At 40.4% G+C, this 17444-nt stretch overlaps 1 long non-coding RNA gene across 2 annotated transcripts in view; it reads right to left on the bottom strand.

Annotated features, from left to right (window-relative positions):
• Positions 1 to 7930: 7930 nt before the first annotated feature.
• Positions 7931 to 17444, bottom strand: part of LOC134298533 (uncharacterized) — a 106657-nt gene continuing 97143 nt past the window's right edge. The window contains exons 1-4 of one of the 2 annotated variants that reach the window (XR_010005647.1): positions 16874 to 17240; positions 12109 to 15955; positions 10117 to 10237; positions 7931 to 8048 (exon numbers count right to left, since the gene is read on the bottom strand). This is a non-coding gene — a long non-coding RNA (uncharacterized LOC134298533). Of the gene's footprint in view, positions 8049 to 10116; positions 10238 to 12108; positions 15956 to 16873; positions 17241 to 17444 lie in introns of those variants that run through there. The other variant, XR_010005648.1, reaches the window with a different exon arrangement.

Here is a 17444-nt window from a genome sequence, read left to right as displayed (position 1 = left end):
CTTTATATGGAAGGGAACATAGAAGGGAGGCATTTCTGAACCAATGTTACAGTGGTAGTAGTAAAAATAGTTTTAATGGCAAGAACAATAAAAATAGTACAGCTAATCATAGTAGTGTTAGTACCACTACTAGCAATAACAATAGTATTTTATGGATACTCGCCTTTTATGGGTAAAATTATCATATTCACCTTGCACTGGATGAAACAAGAGCTGAAATAACATCTGTGAACATGGCCAAAAGAACATTTGTAAGATCTATTATGGACTAGATACATAGAATTTTAGAGCTGGGAGATACTAAAAGGGCTATCTAATCCAATCCCTTACCATACACAAGAATACAGACAGTCCTCAAGTTATGAGCAAAATAGGTTCTGTTGGTTTGTTTTTATGTTGAATTTGTATGTAAAGCAGAACAGGCAAGCTTTGGATGGCATAGGGAAGGGTTAACACCCCTTTGGTGTTGGTTTTGCTGCCTGTGCCCTTGTTTGGAAGATTTCACCTCACTTTCTGTCCCTGTGAAAATTGGATTTTGAAAAAATGGCTTGTTGAGGAAACAAGGATTGGTAATAAAAGTTTCAGTGGAGAAGCCTTTTCCCCATGAGGACTCTTTCAGGCGTGAATTTCCCTTCCGAGAGGTAGCATTCTCTCACTTCTTGTCTCACTCCCTTTCTTAACTATGAGTGGTTTGTAAGTCAGATGTTTATAATTTAGGACTGCCTGTGCACAACTGCAACACTCCTGAAAGAAGCCCACAAAGCTGGCTCAGATTCATTCTCTTTCATTCACTGCTCCATTATCTTGCTGTTGTCCCCCTGAACATTTGTAGACTCCTCTTTTCCTCATTCTTTTAAAATCTCAATTAAAAGCTGTCTTGTTTTTAAAGCTTTTTGGAATTTTAGTTGAATATTGTTTTATGATATTGTATATTTTGATTATGTGTATTTGCCACTTTGCCTCATATTACATTGTATTTTTGCATTTTACGTGAACAATTCATTTTACAATTATGTTGTACATTTTTATTATTTCTTCTCTCTCTCTCTCTCTTTCTCTCTCTCTCTCTCTCTCTCCACATATATTTTAGATTATACACCATCGGCAGGACTCACTTTTTATTGTTTTACTTGTAAAATGTCATGTGCATTGATGGTGCTATATAAATTGTCATCATCAACAACAACAGATGGAGAATCCACTACTCTCCAAGGCAATCTATTCCACAGTCATAGGTCCGGCTGAAATAGAAGGAAACAAAAATGAAAACAGAAAAATCCCATTTGGTGTGTGTGTGTGGGGGGGGGGGGGGTGAGAAGGGGAAATGAAAGAATAGGCAGAATGGGAAATGGAGTGGCTAGAGTTCCAGGCATGTACAGAAATGGAAGATTGAAAGAGAAATGCAATGACACCAAATTCCCTTATCTGGAATTCCCTTATCTGGAGATGTTGACAAGCTGGGATGTGTCCAGAGGAAAGGCAACTAAAATAATCAAGGGTCTGGAGAACAAGCCCTATGAGGAGTGGTTGAAAGAGCTGGGCATGTTTAGCCTGCAGAAGAGAAGGCTGAGAGGAGACATGATAGCCATCTATAAATATGTGAGATGAAGTCATAGGGAGGAGGGAGCAAGTTTGTTTTCTGCTGCCCTGCAGACTAGGACGCAGAACAATGGCTTCCAACTACAGGAAAGGAGATTCCACCTGAACATCAGGAAGAACTTCCTCACTGTGAGGGCTGTTCGGCAGTGGAACTCTCTCCCCCGGACTGTGGTGGAGGCTCCTTCTTTGGAGCCCTTTATGCAGAGGCTGGATGGCCATCTGTCGGGGGTGCTTTGAATGTGATTTCCTGCTTCTTGGCAGGGGGTTGGACTGGATGGCCCATAAGGTCTCTTCCAACTCTATTATTCTATGATTCTATGAATTCCAAAATCTGAAACACTCCAAAATAGTCTGCATGAGTGGCTGAGATAGTGCCACTCTCTTGCTTTCAGTGTACATAAACTTTGCTGTTACTTTTGTAACATTGTGAGCTGCCCCGAGTCCCCACGGGGAGATGGTGACGGGGTATAAATAAAGTTTTTTTATTATTATTATTTGTTCGATGCACAAAGCTATTAAAATATCACATACAATTATCTTCAGGCCATGTGCATAAAAGTGTATATTAAACCTAAATTATTTTATGTCCCATTACCAACATATCCACAGTGGTGCAGTGGGTTAAATTGCTGAGCTGCTGAACTTGCTGACCAAATGGTCAGCAGTTAGAATCTGGGGAGTGGGCCGAGCTCCTGCTGATAGCCACAGCTTCTGCCAGCCTAGCAATTTGAAAATGTGCAAATGTGAGTAGATCAATAGGTACTGCTTTGGCAAGAAGGTAACAGCACTCCATGCAGTCATGCTGGCCACATGACCTTGGAGGTGTCTGCAGACCATGCAGGCTCTTCAGCTTAGAAATGGAGATGAGCACCTCCCCCCAGAGTCGGACACGACTGGACTTAATGTCAGGGGGAACCTTTATACCAACATATTTTATTGTGTACATATATGAAAATAGAAAGTTTTGAATATTTTAATGGGGTTTTTAACACTCAGATAAAGTATATTCAACCTGTAATAAACAGATTAGGGTAAACCAATATGCCACAAAACTCAGTGCAAGCTTTCTAGAACTTGTCCTTGACTAGTCTTTGAAGAAAACAGATGTGGTTCAGAAGGAGAAAAAGAGAAAAAGGCAGAGCCATGATATTTTGGCCCCACAAGTCTTCATTGAATCCAATGATCAAGTATGGGAGGTGTACAGAAAAGTCTAACTCGCTTAGTAAAAGCAACACATTATATTCCCTATCCAAGGTCCTGAAACAGCAACATTTGAAGGACTGCTTTCATACTCTGGCATTTAAATATTAGTGTTCCCAAATAAGATCTTTTCAGCAAGATATCTTGAAGAATTTTCTAATCCAGGAGCAAACAATCACCTCAAGGTGATGTATGCTTTGTGATTCTAAACAAAATAAGTTTGAAAAGGCTGTCCTTGGTTTCTCAAACTGCTGCTAGTCCTACATATTAGATCAGGCTTCTTGGACAAAAGCAAAGAAAGACATAGAAATAAAGTCCTTATTTGAATTAATTATAAACACCTTTGTTCCAAGCAAGTCCTGGATTTACTACATGGAAGGTTTCCCTCTCCTCATTTTCACCATTAGCTTGTCATAATATTAACCACTGCTTTTGTCTCGTGGTCCAGTGTGAGTTTTCCTTTCATTGTACATTGCTTATAATGGAAACTATAAAGGTTTATTAACAAAGTCTGGTCCACTTTGGTAACAATCAATACTGTGTCCTTCTTTCATTTTCAAGTGGAACCAGGAAACAGAAATCCCTTCTTTGTACATTCATACAATATTTGTGCATTGTACATTTGTGTACAGCGATACCCTTTTCCTCCTCCTCCTTCCTCTTCCTCACCCCTTCCTCCTCTTCTTTATTGCCAACAACAAACAGAAGTCCAAATAATCTGATATACCTGATACAGATCTGGTTGATGCCAGGTAAATTAACATTTATTTATTATGCTTCTTTATTTAAAAGCCATGCTACTGCAGTGATTTTACCATTGATACTATTGATTAGTCCCAGTTGGAGCCAAACCCATTGAATCAACAGTTGACAAATGAGTCCACAAACAGATGCATCCCACTGATTCAATTGATGCAGTTTAGAAAGAATTTTCTTTTTTTCAAAAATCATTTACATTCAAAAGGGTCCTCAGTTACCTACAATATTGTTCTAGCATAACCAAAGCAGGGATATAAAAAAGCAAAGGAGGGGAAAAGGTTTCAGATTAATAAATATTAAAATCCATTACCTGTGGATCTTAATATCTGTTATACAGGGGAATATGTCCAGGCCTTAAAGAACCCATCTACTCTAAGAGTATCCTATAAATGTGATATAAAAAGCTCTATATTTCTCCTTTGGGCATGGGAAGATGGGTATGATTGTTTTGCATCATTCTGCTATAGCAGTGTTGATTTCCTTTTGGAAGTATTTCAGCCTTCCAACTTGGTATTATAGCCATATTGACTTGAAATCCTGGTTCTCCATGAACTTAAAGGGGCCGTGGTGGTGCAGTGGATCAAACCCTTGTGCTAGCTGAACTGCTGACTTGAAGGTTGGGTGGCTGACCTGAAAGTTGCCAGTTTGAATCTGTGAGATGGGTTGAGCTCCTGTCTGTCAGCTCTAGCTTGCGGAGACATAGAATCATAGAATCATAGAATAGTAGAGTTGGAAGAGACCACATGGGCCATCCAGTCCAACCCCCTGCTAAGAAGCAGGAAATCGCATTCAAAGCACCCCCGACAGATGGCCATCCAGCCTCTGCTTAAAAGCCTCCAAAGAAGGAGCCTCCACCACAGCCCCGGGGAGAGAGTTCCACTGTCGAACAGCCTTCACAGTGAGGAAGTTCTTCCTGATGTTCAGGTGGAATCTCCTTTCCTGTAGTTTGAAGCCATTGTTCCGTGTCCTAGTCTGCAGGGCAGCAGAAAACAAGCTTGCTCCCTCCTCCCTATGACTTCCCTTCACGTATTTGTACATGGCTATCATGTCTCCTCTCAGCCTTCTCTTCTGCAGGCTAAACATGCCCAGCTCTTTAAGCCGCTCCTCATAGGGCTTGTTCTCCAGACCCTTAATCATTTTAGTCGCCCTCCTCTGGACGTTTTCCAGCTTGTCAACATCTCCCTTCAACTGTGGTGCCCAAAATTGGACACAGTATTCCAGGTGTGGTCTGACCAAGGCAGAATAGAGGGGTACCATGAGAGAAGCCTCCCAGCTAACACATCTGGGTGTCCCCTGGGCAACGTCTCTGTGGATAGCCAATTCTCTCACACCAGAAGTGACTTGCAGTATGTTCTCAAGTCACTTCTGACACCATAAAAAAATAAACCTAAACACTGTCCAGTTTTGAGGCCAAGATCTCATCCTGCTTTAACTTTTCTAACTTTCCTTTTTCTATATTATCCTCTTCCTTTTTATTGTTATGCATGTTTCTATAGCCCACAGTTGGTTGAATTCATTTCTACTCTGGGTTATTTTTGCAGTAATTTCTCTGTTCTGTCTATCCTGCTCTTTTTCTATATCAATTTGTTTTTTTTAATAAACTGTGTTAAATGCACACATATACACTCACACCCAAAGCAGCTGGAATCTCTGTTGGTGTCTAATACATGCATGAATTCACCTATGAAACTTTGTCTATTATAAATGTATGCATTAAGCAAATTATGGAAGCAGAGTTGTGCATTCAGTCCAGTCTGCATGGGAGCACCTTACATATGGAAGTAAAATGCATGTAGATGTGTATTGCATGTTATGTTTTTCACTGCATGCACATTTGGTTATGCATATGCTTTGTCTTGGTTCACTTGCCAATGCTGTCATTCAACATCAGGATTTTGTAACATCATTAATGACACATTAATGTCATTGTGGGCATTTACATTTTACAACCATGACCCAGGATCTTGGCCATAGCATACTTAAATGCATATTGTGAAAATATTTTAATATCTATTTAAGTGCACATTTGAGCTTTAAAATTCTTATTTGAATGTGTATTTTTTTCTAAAATAAAATCCGATGGATAATTAAATTCTGGCCTGCATATTTGTCAAAATGATGTGGATCCCAGCATTTCAAAGAACTATCCACTGAGTTGGAATTCCTGGTGTGTTCTCACTTCATTCCTGAAGCATTGCTAATGAAATCATTTCAAAGTTAGAGGTTGGGGTAGAGTAGAAAATTCAAATTATTTTATATAGCATCCCTTTTGAAGTCACACTTCTTGTAAAATATTTCCTTTTTCATGCCAGAGAATACCTGCATGGGCCAGTAATAACGTAACTAACAAAGAATCTGGTGATACCCTTAAACACTAACCCATTTATTGTGCCATAGATTTCTGTGCATTACAGTCCATGCTTGCATCCAACAGGCAGCCACCTGCCCATGAAAGTTTATGGCACAATAAATTTGTGAGAATTTAAGGTGCCATGAGAGTCTGTTGTATCTTCCTCTTAATATTTTTATGGGGGATTTCTTCCTTGCACTGATGCAGGTGCATCTCCCATTCCCTTGAAGCATTACACTGTGTATTTCATTATTTGAAGAATCCAAAACACTTTTCAGGGAGGCTTACACTAGTGATTTTTCCTTTCCCAGTTTGGTCTGAATCATAGTACAGCAGGCTGCAGAAATGAGAGCAGGAAGAGTGGAAGTGGCTACATTTTTTTGAAGAGATGGGCATCCGATCACCAGGCTCATGCTTCTGCAAATCTGTTGTGATTTTATATGGGAGACAAGTTGCAGCAAAGACCTGGAATATATAGATGCAATTTGCCTTGACTCTTGACAGACTACTGAAAAATATTTCATTCTCGCAAAAATTGTCATATGAATATTGGTACCCTTGTTTTACATGAAACAATGTAGTATAGCTCCTTATCAAGTGATAGTCAGAATGTGACATAAGCAGGCTGCTTGTGAATTCTGTCTACACAATCTAATGCAAGCTGTCTAAAGTTATATAGGATATATAATGGGGAAAGTGAGGATCAATATTCTTGTTCTGATTACTCAGTCATGCTTACATTGCATTCTTTGGTTGGAATTCAGTTTACAATCACAACTAAACCCATGGAACCAATTAAATTATGAACATACACTTATTTATACTGTATAGCTTCAATGAGTGTACTTTAGCTCAACAAAACGATAGGAATAGCCCCTGGCTGAAATTTTGCTCTTTGCTAGCATAAGGCCTCAATTCTGGTTTCTGTTAAAGTTTTTTTGGGGGTGGTGCTGAGCTATAGTGGAACTGCTTGCCTAATAGATAGTGGGTTCCACCTAATGCAAGCACCCACAGATTCTAACCTGTGCTATAGTACAGCTTTTAGAGTAATACTGGTACAAGTTCCCAATAAAATTTCAAAAGAAGCAAAAACTGGGGAGCACCCAATAAAGTCTGAAGAAAAAACAGGAGACACATTTCAAAGTGCTTAACAGATGAATTATTTATAAAATCGTTCATTTATTTTCAGCCTGTATGTGCTCTCAAAAGCCTTCTTCAAGAGTTACAGTCCATAAGCATAAAGGTATTTAAGACCAAGCACCATTTTGCAATAAAGTAGGCTAATCCCAAATCACTACAACAAGCTATAAAGTTAGTTGGATGCATACTCCCTCTTTTTTGTGTGTGGATGCAGTAAAAAAAAAAAACCATAAGTACAGGACAGTACCCACAATTTCACTTACCTATATCAGAAAAAATATGTTCTAGATCCTCCAAAACAATTATATGGTATGCTTCTGCCAGAAGTCATTCATTTCAATAGGATTGATGGTTATCTGCAATTTCATGTTTCCACTGTAAGTCCAGGATCATATTCCCTACAGTACTTTATTGTTGCATTATAAAGCACTCTCATGCATGTGTGAGGGAAGATTAAGTTCTGAAACATTTGCTGGACTTCAGAGAAAGAAAGTATTAAAAGTGGGGACTTCCCCTAACAAATTGGCTTCACAATTTTTTTCTAGGCAACCATGAGTTATATTGCATATTTCCCAAATGAGATAAGTAGTTATGGCAGACATACCATATTTACTGAAGTCTAATGCACCATCAAATCTAATGCACACCTCAATTTTCAAAACCTTGAAACCCAAAAAAGTATTTACCATATCATGTGACTCCAATGTGCATCCTAATTTTGGGAAGGCAATTTAGTTAAAAAAAAGCATTAGCATTGAGTAAATATGTTATTTCCCAATCTTAAACTATAAAAAATTCTTCAATGAGATAAAAATTATGTTTTAAGAATTATTCTAGAATTAGAATTTTAAATTAAGGGTGATAGTAAAGTCCAAATTTTAGCCAGCACCATAGATAATTCAGTAACTAATGCTGAAAAATATGTCAATACCTTCTGTGATACAGAGGAACTATGTTAGGTTGGAATCTCACATTTGGTTCCAGTCTGGATACTGTTCTTCTGTCCCATTTGTTGGTCATGTTGGATGAAGGGAGAAAAACAAAGAAACACAACATGAGAAACAATATACATGTGAATCCTACCCCAAGGATCTTCAGAGCCACAAGGGAGTGAGGGGATAAACTGCCACTCCATTGGTGGAAGCCCTGGAAAATTCAGAACATTGTGACAACTGCAGTAGTATATTTTGCAGATGCAAGGGATGGAAGTGATGCTTGGTGGCTTCCACATTGGTGGAGTGATGAATCCATGTGGAATGTGATCTACACTATAAAGGCCGTGGTTCTGAAACCCATTACCAAACTAGGTTCAGTACCTTGGATAGCTCCTCCAATACAGAATATATTTGCTGCCAGTGGTGAGAGTATGAAAAAGAGATAACACAGGCTGTTGCTATATGGCAGGAAGGAACTAGATGCTTATTAGCCTCTCCACTTGTGAAGCCAAAGTAAAGAAATTCCAGAAGGAGCAAGGAGAGAATTATGACAGAGTCTGACTTTAAGCCTCCCAGGATACCAACAAAACAGTTTTCTTCCATACGATCTCATTCACTCCCTGACCTCTTCCTGATAAGTTTTTCTTTACATCCTCATATTAACCAACGTCTGTTTATCTGAAATATGGAAAGGGCCATTCTTTATGCGTACTTCTAGCTTGAGGAGGTTTTTATTTCAGAAGTTCCCCATGTCCACACCACAATTCCTTGCTTTGTAATGCCTGGCTAAGACTTTATTCTTATTTTTGCAGGTCTGTATTGTGGCCAGTGCCTCACACTGCATTCATCTGCTACACTTATCTTCGTGTTATTGTCCTAGGAGCTGGAAATGTCAGTGGGGTGGTGAATCCACTCCAGATTTTAGTCTTAACTCTAAAGCTGCTACACATGGCAGTGAACTGTATTTTCTAAACAGGATTAGGCCTAAAATTCAGAATAAAGCAGTCTGACTCCTTTTACTTACATGGAAGCTACTACTTACAGTTTTGTTTTGATTGGACTGATAATGTGTAGGATCTGTTCAATTTTTTTTTTTTTAATTTAAACTGTTAGTCACTCCTGGACATTGCAGAAGTAATACAAAGGCAGACTGTCTTTACAGTCAATGAATCAGTCACTCATTCAGTCAACTTTAAAGGTAAAGGTTTTCCCCTGACGTTAAGTCCAGTCATGTCTGACTCTGGGGGTTGGTACTCATCTCCATTTCTAAGCCGAAGAGCCAACATTGTCCGTAGACACCTCCAAGGTCATGTGGCCGGCATGATTGCATGGAGTGCCGTTACCTTCCCGCCGGAGCGGTACCTATTGATCTACTCACATTGGCATGTTTTCGAACTGCTAGGTTGGCAGAAGCTGTGGCGAACAGCGGCTGCTCACGCCACTCCTGGGGTTTGAACCTGGGACCTTTCAGTCTCCAGCTCAGTGCTTTAACGCACTTCGCCACCGGGGCTCCTTTATACCAAACTAAATCAACTTTATACCAAATTAAATCAACAGCCTATCTAGTAGTAGTATCCAAAGTGACCGGTAGAGGCTCTCAAAACTCCCATCACAATGACAATTCTCAGGATGTCTACCTAGGATCCTTCCTATTTGAAGTACTGAATCTTCATGTTGACACTTTCAGCCAATGAAGGATGTGCTGAGCCACTAAGCGTGGCCCTCCCTTTGCCCTATTTTAAGGACTCCTGCACCATCTATTCTAAAGTGGCTGAGAAAGTCCCCTCCCCTCCCCATTCCCTTTGTTGTGATGCTACATCACAGTGTCATTCAAGGCAGAATATGCCTCAAGGGCAGCCTGAGGCTATTGATGACCAGCAAAGGAGTGGACAGACATGGCCTTTGTAAGGACTCAAGGAGCTATTCCTCCTGAGATCTCTCACAAAGGAAGCGCAGCAAGCAAAAGAGAGTGTGGAGAAATCCCATGGAGGCCTTATTGGTATGAATGGGAGGTTGTACCAAAGTAATTACATCTTGTTTATAAATTTTCTTCCACTTTGATCAAAATTAGGGCCAGCTTTACAAGTTATCAACCTTTTCAGGCATTGATTTTTAGAAAGAGAAATGCCTTACCTGTGGCACAGCACAGTCTGTGATGCTCATTAAATAACACATACAGACTTGGAGACAGGTGGAGATTCTTTGTTTGTGAACTGGGTTGCTCTCCTGTGATGGCCTTCAGGCTACTGTTGATCTGTAAGACATTGGCATGGCCTGAACTATACTCACCATAAGGCCGTGGCTTAACTTTTATTTCTGGTTCTAACAGTTCAGTGTGCCCGTTCCACGATCTTTAAGATTGGCTCATGTCTCGACCATGAATGTAATATTGTGAGGAAACAGAAGCAAAGTTATTTGCAAGTTTAAAAAAATCCATACAGTGCAGGTGAAAAGACATAGAAAATGTCACAGCCTCGGAAGCAGGTTTGCCGACTCAGGGAGGAAATGTAGTTTTTAATTGATTGAATGTATGTTTTATATAGGTTTGAATAAGCTGTGACCTTTAATTCAATCCAGCTAACACATTTTGCAGCTTTGTTTCCTGATTATAGTTGCAACAATCTTCAGGTGGCATCTTGTTAGTAATGGGTGAGTTGTGCTATGCATGGATGTAAATTATTCATTGTATCACAATTGTCATATTCTTCTGATAATGAATCATAGAATTACAGAAACATATAGTTGGAACAGACAACAAGGGCCATCCAGCCCAACCCCCTGTCATGCAAGAAAACACAATCAAACCACTTCCAACAGATAGACATCAAGCCACTGTTTAAAAACTTCCTGAGAAGGAGACTCCACCACACTCCCAGGCAGCATATTCCATTGTCAAACAGCTTTTACTGTCAGGACGTTCGTCCTAATGTTTAGGTGACATCTCTCTTCCTGCAATATGTGGTTATGGAGGAAGTTGTGCATCCAGCAATTTTGTGCAATGCAGTTTTACACTGTCCATGTCGATTGCAGTTCTATACTGCATGTTGTGCAACAGTATCCCATCACTGACTTGTGTTGAGCAATGTTGCTATTCTGCGTGGGGGTTGGGTAATGTTGGCAGAGTGTATCCCCACATGCGGATATTATTTACACTGTGCTGAGGGTATGTTAGATTAAAGCTTTTGTCTGGAACACTGACAGAGAAATAAAGGATTTTTTGTCTTTTAATGTTTTATAACAAATTGCTCCGCATGTAGGTCTGGCTAGAGATAGAAGTGCTCCTGGGATGTATTCACCTGTGGTTTGAAACAGAGGAGGAGGTAGAAATCATGGATTTTTGGAAATTGCTTAGATTTATGGTATTGTTTGAGTCTGTTTCATTTTGGGTCATCTCCAGCAGTGGAAAGGCAGCGTAATAAGTGTTCCAAATAAGTTTTTTTAAAAGAAAACTAATGTCTGAAATCCTCCTTGGTTACATATATCTGCATAACTCAGGGTCACATAAGTTTATGTTTTAGTTAGGATGGTAAATGAATGTCTATGCCCTAATCCCTTATGTACTGTCTGAAACCTCAACCCAACAATTGCCAAGACCTGTGAGACCCTGGCATGGTCCTTTAATAGATTTTTTTTGTGTGTCAGGAGCAACCGGAGTTGCTTCTGGAGTGAGAGAATTGGCCGTCTGCAAGGATGTTGCCCAGGGGATGCCCGGATGTTTTGATGTTTTACCATCCTTGTGGGAAGCTTCTCTCATGTCCCCGCATGGAGCTGGAGCTGATAGAGGGAGCTCATCCACGCTCTTCCCGGGTGGGATTCGAACCTGGCAGCCTTCAGGTCAGCAACCCAACCTTCAAGTCACGGGGCTTTTATCCCCTAGGCCACCAGAGGCTCCTTTAATAGCTAGAGGAGATGGTAAAGGTGGGAAGGGTGGCTCATCCCAAAGGAAAAAAAATGAGGTTGTTCTCCAGTACTCAAAATCAATTACCTACTAAAATTGAAGTCATAGAATCATAGGATCTTAGAGATGGAAGAGACTACAAGGGCCACCCAGTCCAATCCTTTGCTATGCAGGAACACACAATCAAAGCATCCCAGACAGATGGCCATCCAGACTCAACCACCTACCAAAGCAGCGCATTCCACTGTTGAACAGGTTTTATCATCAGGAGATTCTTAATGCTTAGCTGGAATTTCTTTTCCTGCAGTTTAAATTGGTTGCTCCATGTCCTGACCTCTGGAACAGCAGAAAACAAACTTGATCAGTCTTCAGTATGGCATCCTTTCAAATACTTAAACATGGCTATCATGGCCCCTCTTAACCTTCTGTTCTCCATGCTAAACATATCCAACTCCCTAAGCTGCTGCTCATAAGGCATGGTTTCCAGACCTTTGACCATTTTCATCACCCTCCTTTGGACACGTTCCAGCTTACCAATATCCTTTTTGAATTTTGATGCACAGAACTAGACAGAGTATTGCAGGTGAGGTCTGACCAAAGCAGAATAGAATGATACTTTTACTTTCCTCCTTCTAAACACTTCACTCCTGCGGCCTAGAATCACATTGGCATGTTTAGCTGCTGTATCACATTGTTGATTTATGTTCAATCTCTGGCCTCTTCTATACTGCCATATAAAATCCATATTATATGCTTTGAACTGGATTATATAGCAGTGTAAACTCAGATCACTCAGTTCAAAGTAGATAGTATAAATTATCTTCTTTGATAATCTGGATTATATGGCAGTGTAGAAGGGGCCTCCTAGATCTTTTTTGCATGAACACACAGTTTCTTTTCTTTGCTATCTGATGCTATCAATATTCAGATGGAAAAGAATTATCTCGGTTGACATGCTGCTTGTGAAATACACTTTGCCTTGTTTTTACATGGTTTTACTGTTTTACATGATTTTACTGTATGTATGGGTAAGGGTGTACGTTTTGTATGTTTTACATGTTTTGATATGGTCAAAACTGACTAATCAATAAACAGTTGTTGTTGTTGTCTCTTCTCCATGCACATTGTGAAATACACATTTTCTACCTAGATATGACCTATTTATTTATTTATTTATTTACAGCATTTATATTCCGCCCTTCTCACCCCGAAGGGGACTCAGATTACACATATAGGCAAACATTCAATGCCTTTTAACATAGAACAAAGACAAACAAACATAGGCTCCGAGCGGGGCTCAAACTCATGACCTCCTGGTCAGAGTGATTCATTGCAGTTAATTGCACTGGCTTGCTCTCCCATCTGCGCCACAGCCCGGGCCCAACACGGTTGCTCCTGGGAATCAGAAGGGCATCTAACAACACTGGATGTATTGTTAATTCTTTTGTTTGGCTGGACAGATTGCTTGGAAATGGGCCACTGCATGTACTGGCTTCAGAGCCAGGGCTTTGCAAGTGAAGTTGTGCTGAGTAATCTTCAGTGGGGACTCAGGATGGAAAAATTACTTCCAGGAAAAATAATCCCCGGCCAATGCAGGCAACAGCCAGGGTAGCTATAGGTCTCTGGGAGATGTCATCTATGGGTGTAAAAAAGTTTTTATCTGAAAGTTTTTCAGTCTAAAACTGCCACCACTTCAGGCAGTAGCCACATCTGGCAGGGTTCTTGCTTTAAATCAGTGGGAGCAAGAAGTCTGGGCAATGTCCTCTCAGCCCCCTGCAATTTGTGTGCATAAGAATGGAAGGCATAGAGGGACATTGTCATCCTTACATTGCCTTTCACAATTCCAGAAATTGCAGGGAGTCAAGAGGCAGTGACTGGTGCTGCTGTGTTCTTTTTGTCCCCTTACATTGTATTGCATGGTTGTTTAATGACTAGGAAAGAAGTCCTATGGGGCTGAACTGCTGAGGGACGGCAAAGGGGAGGCATGGAGCAATTGCAGTTTATGCCTGTCATGTAGAATCCTGGCCAAAAATAACACCATGTTGTTGTTGTTTATTGGTTCAGTCGCTTCCGACTCTTTGTGACCTCATGGACTGTCTGCTGTTGCCATCTCCAGCTCCTTCAAGGTCAAGCCAATCACTTCCAGGATAACATCCATCCATCTTGCCCTTGGTCAGCCCCTCATTCCTTTTCCTTCCATTTCCCCCAGAATCATTGCCTTCTCCAAGCTTTCCTGTCTTCTCATTATGTGGCCAAAGTACTTCATCTTTGCCTCTAATATCCTTCTCTCCAGTGAGCAGCCGGGAATTATTTCCTGGACTATGGACTGGTTTGATCTTCTTACGGTCTAAGGCACTCTCAGCATTTTCCTTCAACACCACAGTTCAAAAGTGTCTCTCTTCCTTCGCTCAGCCTTCCTTATGGTGCAGCTCTCACATCCATAGGTTACTACGGGAAATGCCATTGCTTTAACCATGCAGACTTTCGTTGCCAGTGTGATGTCGCTACTCTTCACAGTTTTATCAAGGTTATCATGCTAACACCATGAGCCGACTGGAAATTAATATGACTTCTCAAAATACAAGTGGACAAATAGACAAACAGTTCTGCAAATGAAATTCCTGTTTCAAGACATTAAAATGTTTTGGGCCATTTGCAGTAGTTAGAATCATAAAATTGGGAGAGACCGGTTCAACCTCCTGCCATGCAGAAATGCACAATCAAAGCACTCCCAACAGATGACCAGCCAGCCTCAGTTTAAAAGGTTTTGATAGCTCAAAGTGTCAACATTTCAATGAAGAAGGATGAAGATATGAATTAACATGAATATGGAACAAAAATAGAAAGTCTCCAGTAAGCGGTCCATAAGGCCACCCTTAAGCCTGAGGACTCCTTTAGCAGGCATCAGAGTTTTATTTATATCCACTTTGAATAAGTGCAGCTGAGATGTAAGATCGACAGATTTAACGACAGCAAGCTGGCATTCGCCCAAATCTGCAAATAGAGCCACTAAAACTCTTTGCAGCCATAAAATTTGTTTAATGCAAGAAATCATAACCTCAGTCTTCCCACCTCCTCCCCCTCCTCCGTACACACTGCCGCTTCTTTCTAGCCTGGCATTTTTCTAATTAGCAGGAGGAGAAATCTCCATTTCATCCCTCTAGAGCAGCCAATGTTTTATGGATCGTTTGATGAAAAATGGACGCAAAGATTTAATTTAATTCTTTCTTTCTTTTAAGTGAAGTTTTAAAAGCTGAAACTTCAGGGGACATTCATTCACATATAGAGCACTTGTATATTCCTGTCCCTCATCCAGGTATTCCTCATGGCCTATATCCACTGATATCACTGTGTTTATCACAAGGCTCATAGAAATAGTGGCTGCTCAGTGGTTGACTTGGCACACATCATGTATACAGTGCACTTTTTATCATGCAAGCCATTGTGCCAAACAGTTGCACAAGTGGTTTTGCAAGAAATCTTGCGAAGAGTCAACAGGTTCGTGACTGTTTTGCTAGCCCTCTATGCAATGGGACCATGACAGCAGAAATTCTATAAAGCTTCTAGAGCACTGTCGGATGGAGACACTTCCAAACAACATTGTTCTCTAAATTACATAGCTAATCCTTACTTGTACATCCTCAAGTCATTTCTGATGATGGAGACTCCCTCGTGGGGTTTTATGCAGTTAAGGTTATAGGACCTGCCCAAGATCACTCAGGGACCTTCCAGACTGGCCCTATATCCCAGGATCCGATCCCAGGTTTTCAGCTTTAAACTGGATTATATGAGTGTGTACAGAAACAGAAAACCTGGGATCAGATCCCGGAATATAAGTCCTGTCTGGAAGGGCCCTCAGTAAGTTTTCATGGCTGAGCCAGGGATTCAAACTCTGCTCTCCAGATTTGAAGTCAGGTGCTCAAAACACTGCACAGTACCATGCTGGCTTTCAATTACAAGTGACCTATTGAAGGAATTAATTTTATGTAGATGTTGATTTTTTTCTGTTGTGCTTATATGCCATGAAGTCAGCTTCATTTTAGGCATCCATATGTGACCCTGCCACTAACATCCCTGGTGTGATGTCTCATGGGCCATGTAGTCCCGTTCCTAGTGCTGTTGTGAATGATGAAGAGGAAAACTTGGGTTTTCCACCATTTCAGCCAGAAAAGGAACTATCCCAGCCAGAAATTGAGCCTTTGCACCTGCAGGAGGCTTGTCTTCCAGAAATCTGCCAAACAAGCCCTGAGTCGAGTTCTCCCCCTTTTTCGCGCCGTAATTATTATCTCCAGCAAAAAGGAGTGCAACAAGCTAATCGCAGGAGTTTGAGAATTGCAGCAAAGCATTCAGATGATTAAGCCTGCTGCCATGAGAAATTTTAGGGAGTCATACATCTGGACACAGAGATTGACTTTCGTTTCTGATTCCCCAGAGAAGTGTTCTCTGGTGGGAAAACGAGGCCTATTTAGGTTCCTTGCTCCCGAAGGAATCTTGCGGAGTCAATTCGTCAGCTACCGGAGCAGCGTGTGTGGACAGCTACTCCTGCTTTCAAGCCTTTGTTCCTGTTCCAAGCCTTCGTTCTCAGCCTTGTTTTCTCCCCGGATCTTGCCTTGTTTTCCGGACCTCGCCAAGTAATTACCACGGATCTTGTTCTTGCTCCTCGTTTCCTTGTTGCCTTGAATCAAGCTTTGTGTGCCAAGAATCAAGTTATTTCCTAGCCTTGCTCAAGTTCATGGACTAAAGGACCTTGTCATCTCCCCTCACTTGCTTGGCAAGTGAGTGTTTCGGTTATTGGATTACAACTTTGGACCTTAATATTTCATATTGGACATTGCTTTTTTGGACTAATTTTGACCTTTCCTGAAAGGTCTACTTCTGGACTATTTCCTATACTTGTTTTTATTAACTTTATATATTTCCTTAATAAAGATATTAGATAGATTCTGGCCTCTGTGTATGGTTATTGGTGCTCTGCAGCCTGGGTCGTGACACCTGGTTAGGTCTTGCAAATCAGCTTAGATGTGGTTTCCAATGTATTCCTTCTTTTCCTACACCTTTCAGATTTTCCAACATTATCATCTTTTCCCAACCTCAGACACATGGCTATGTATAAGATTAATAGGATTCCAAGTGATAATAGAATAGTTGGTGAAATCAAGGGAAACAATTACCATATATACTCGAGTATAAGCCGACCCGAATATAAGCTGAGGCACCTAATTTTACCACAAAAAACTGGGAAAACATTGGCTCCAGTATAAGCCGAGGGTGGCAAATTTCAGAAATAAAAATAGATACCAATAAAATTACATTAATTTAGGCATCAGTAGGTTAAATGTTTTTGAATATTTACATAAAGCTCAAATATAAGATAAGATTGTCCAACTCTGATTAAATCATTATTCTCATCTTCATCAATGTAAATGTGCTTATGTAGCCTTTTAATAATAATAGAGTAAAATAATACATGTAATAATAATAATAATAATAATAATAATAATAATAATAATAAATACAGGAAAATAATACATGTAATAATAAATAGAGTAAAATAATAAATGCA

This window comes from Anolis carolinensis, chromosome 4 (assembly GCF_035594765.1).
Source record: "Anolis carolinensis isolate JA03-04 chromosome 4, rAnoCar3.1.pri, whole genome shotgun sequence".
NCBI classification, from domain to species: Eukaryota; Metazoa; Chordata; class Lepidosauria; order Squamata; family Dactyloidae; genus Anolis; species Anolis carolinensis.
This window is presented reverse-complemented; position numbering and strand designations above follow the sequence as displayed.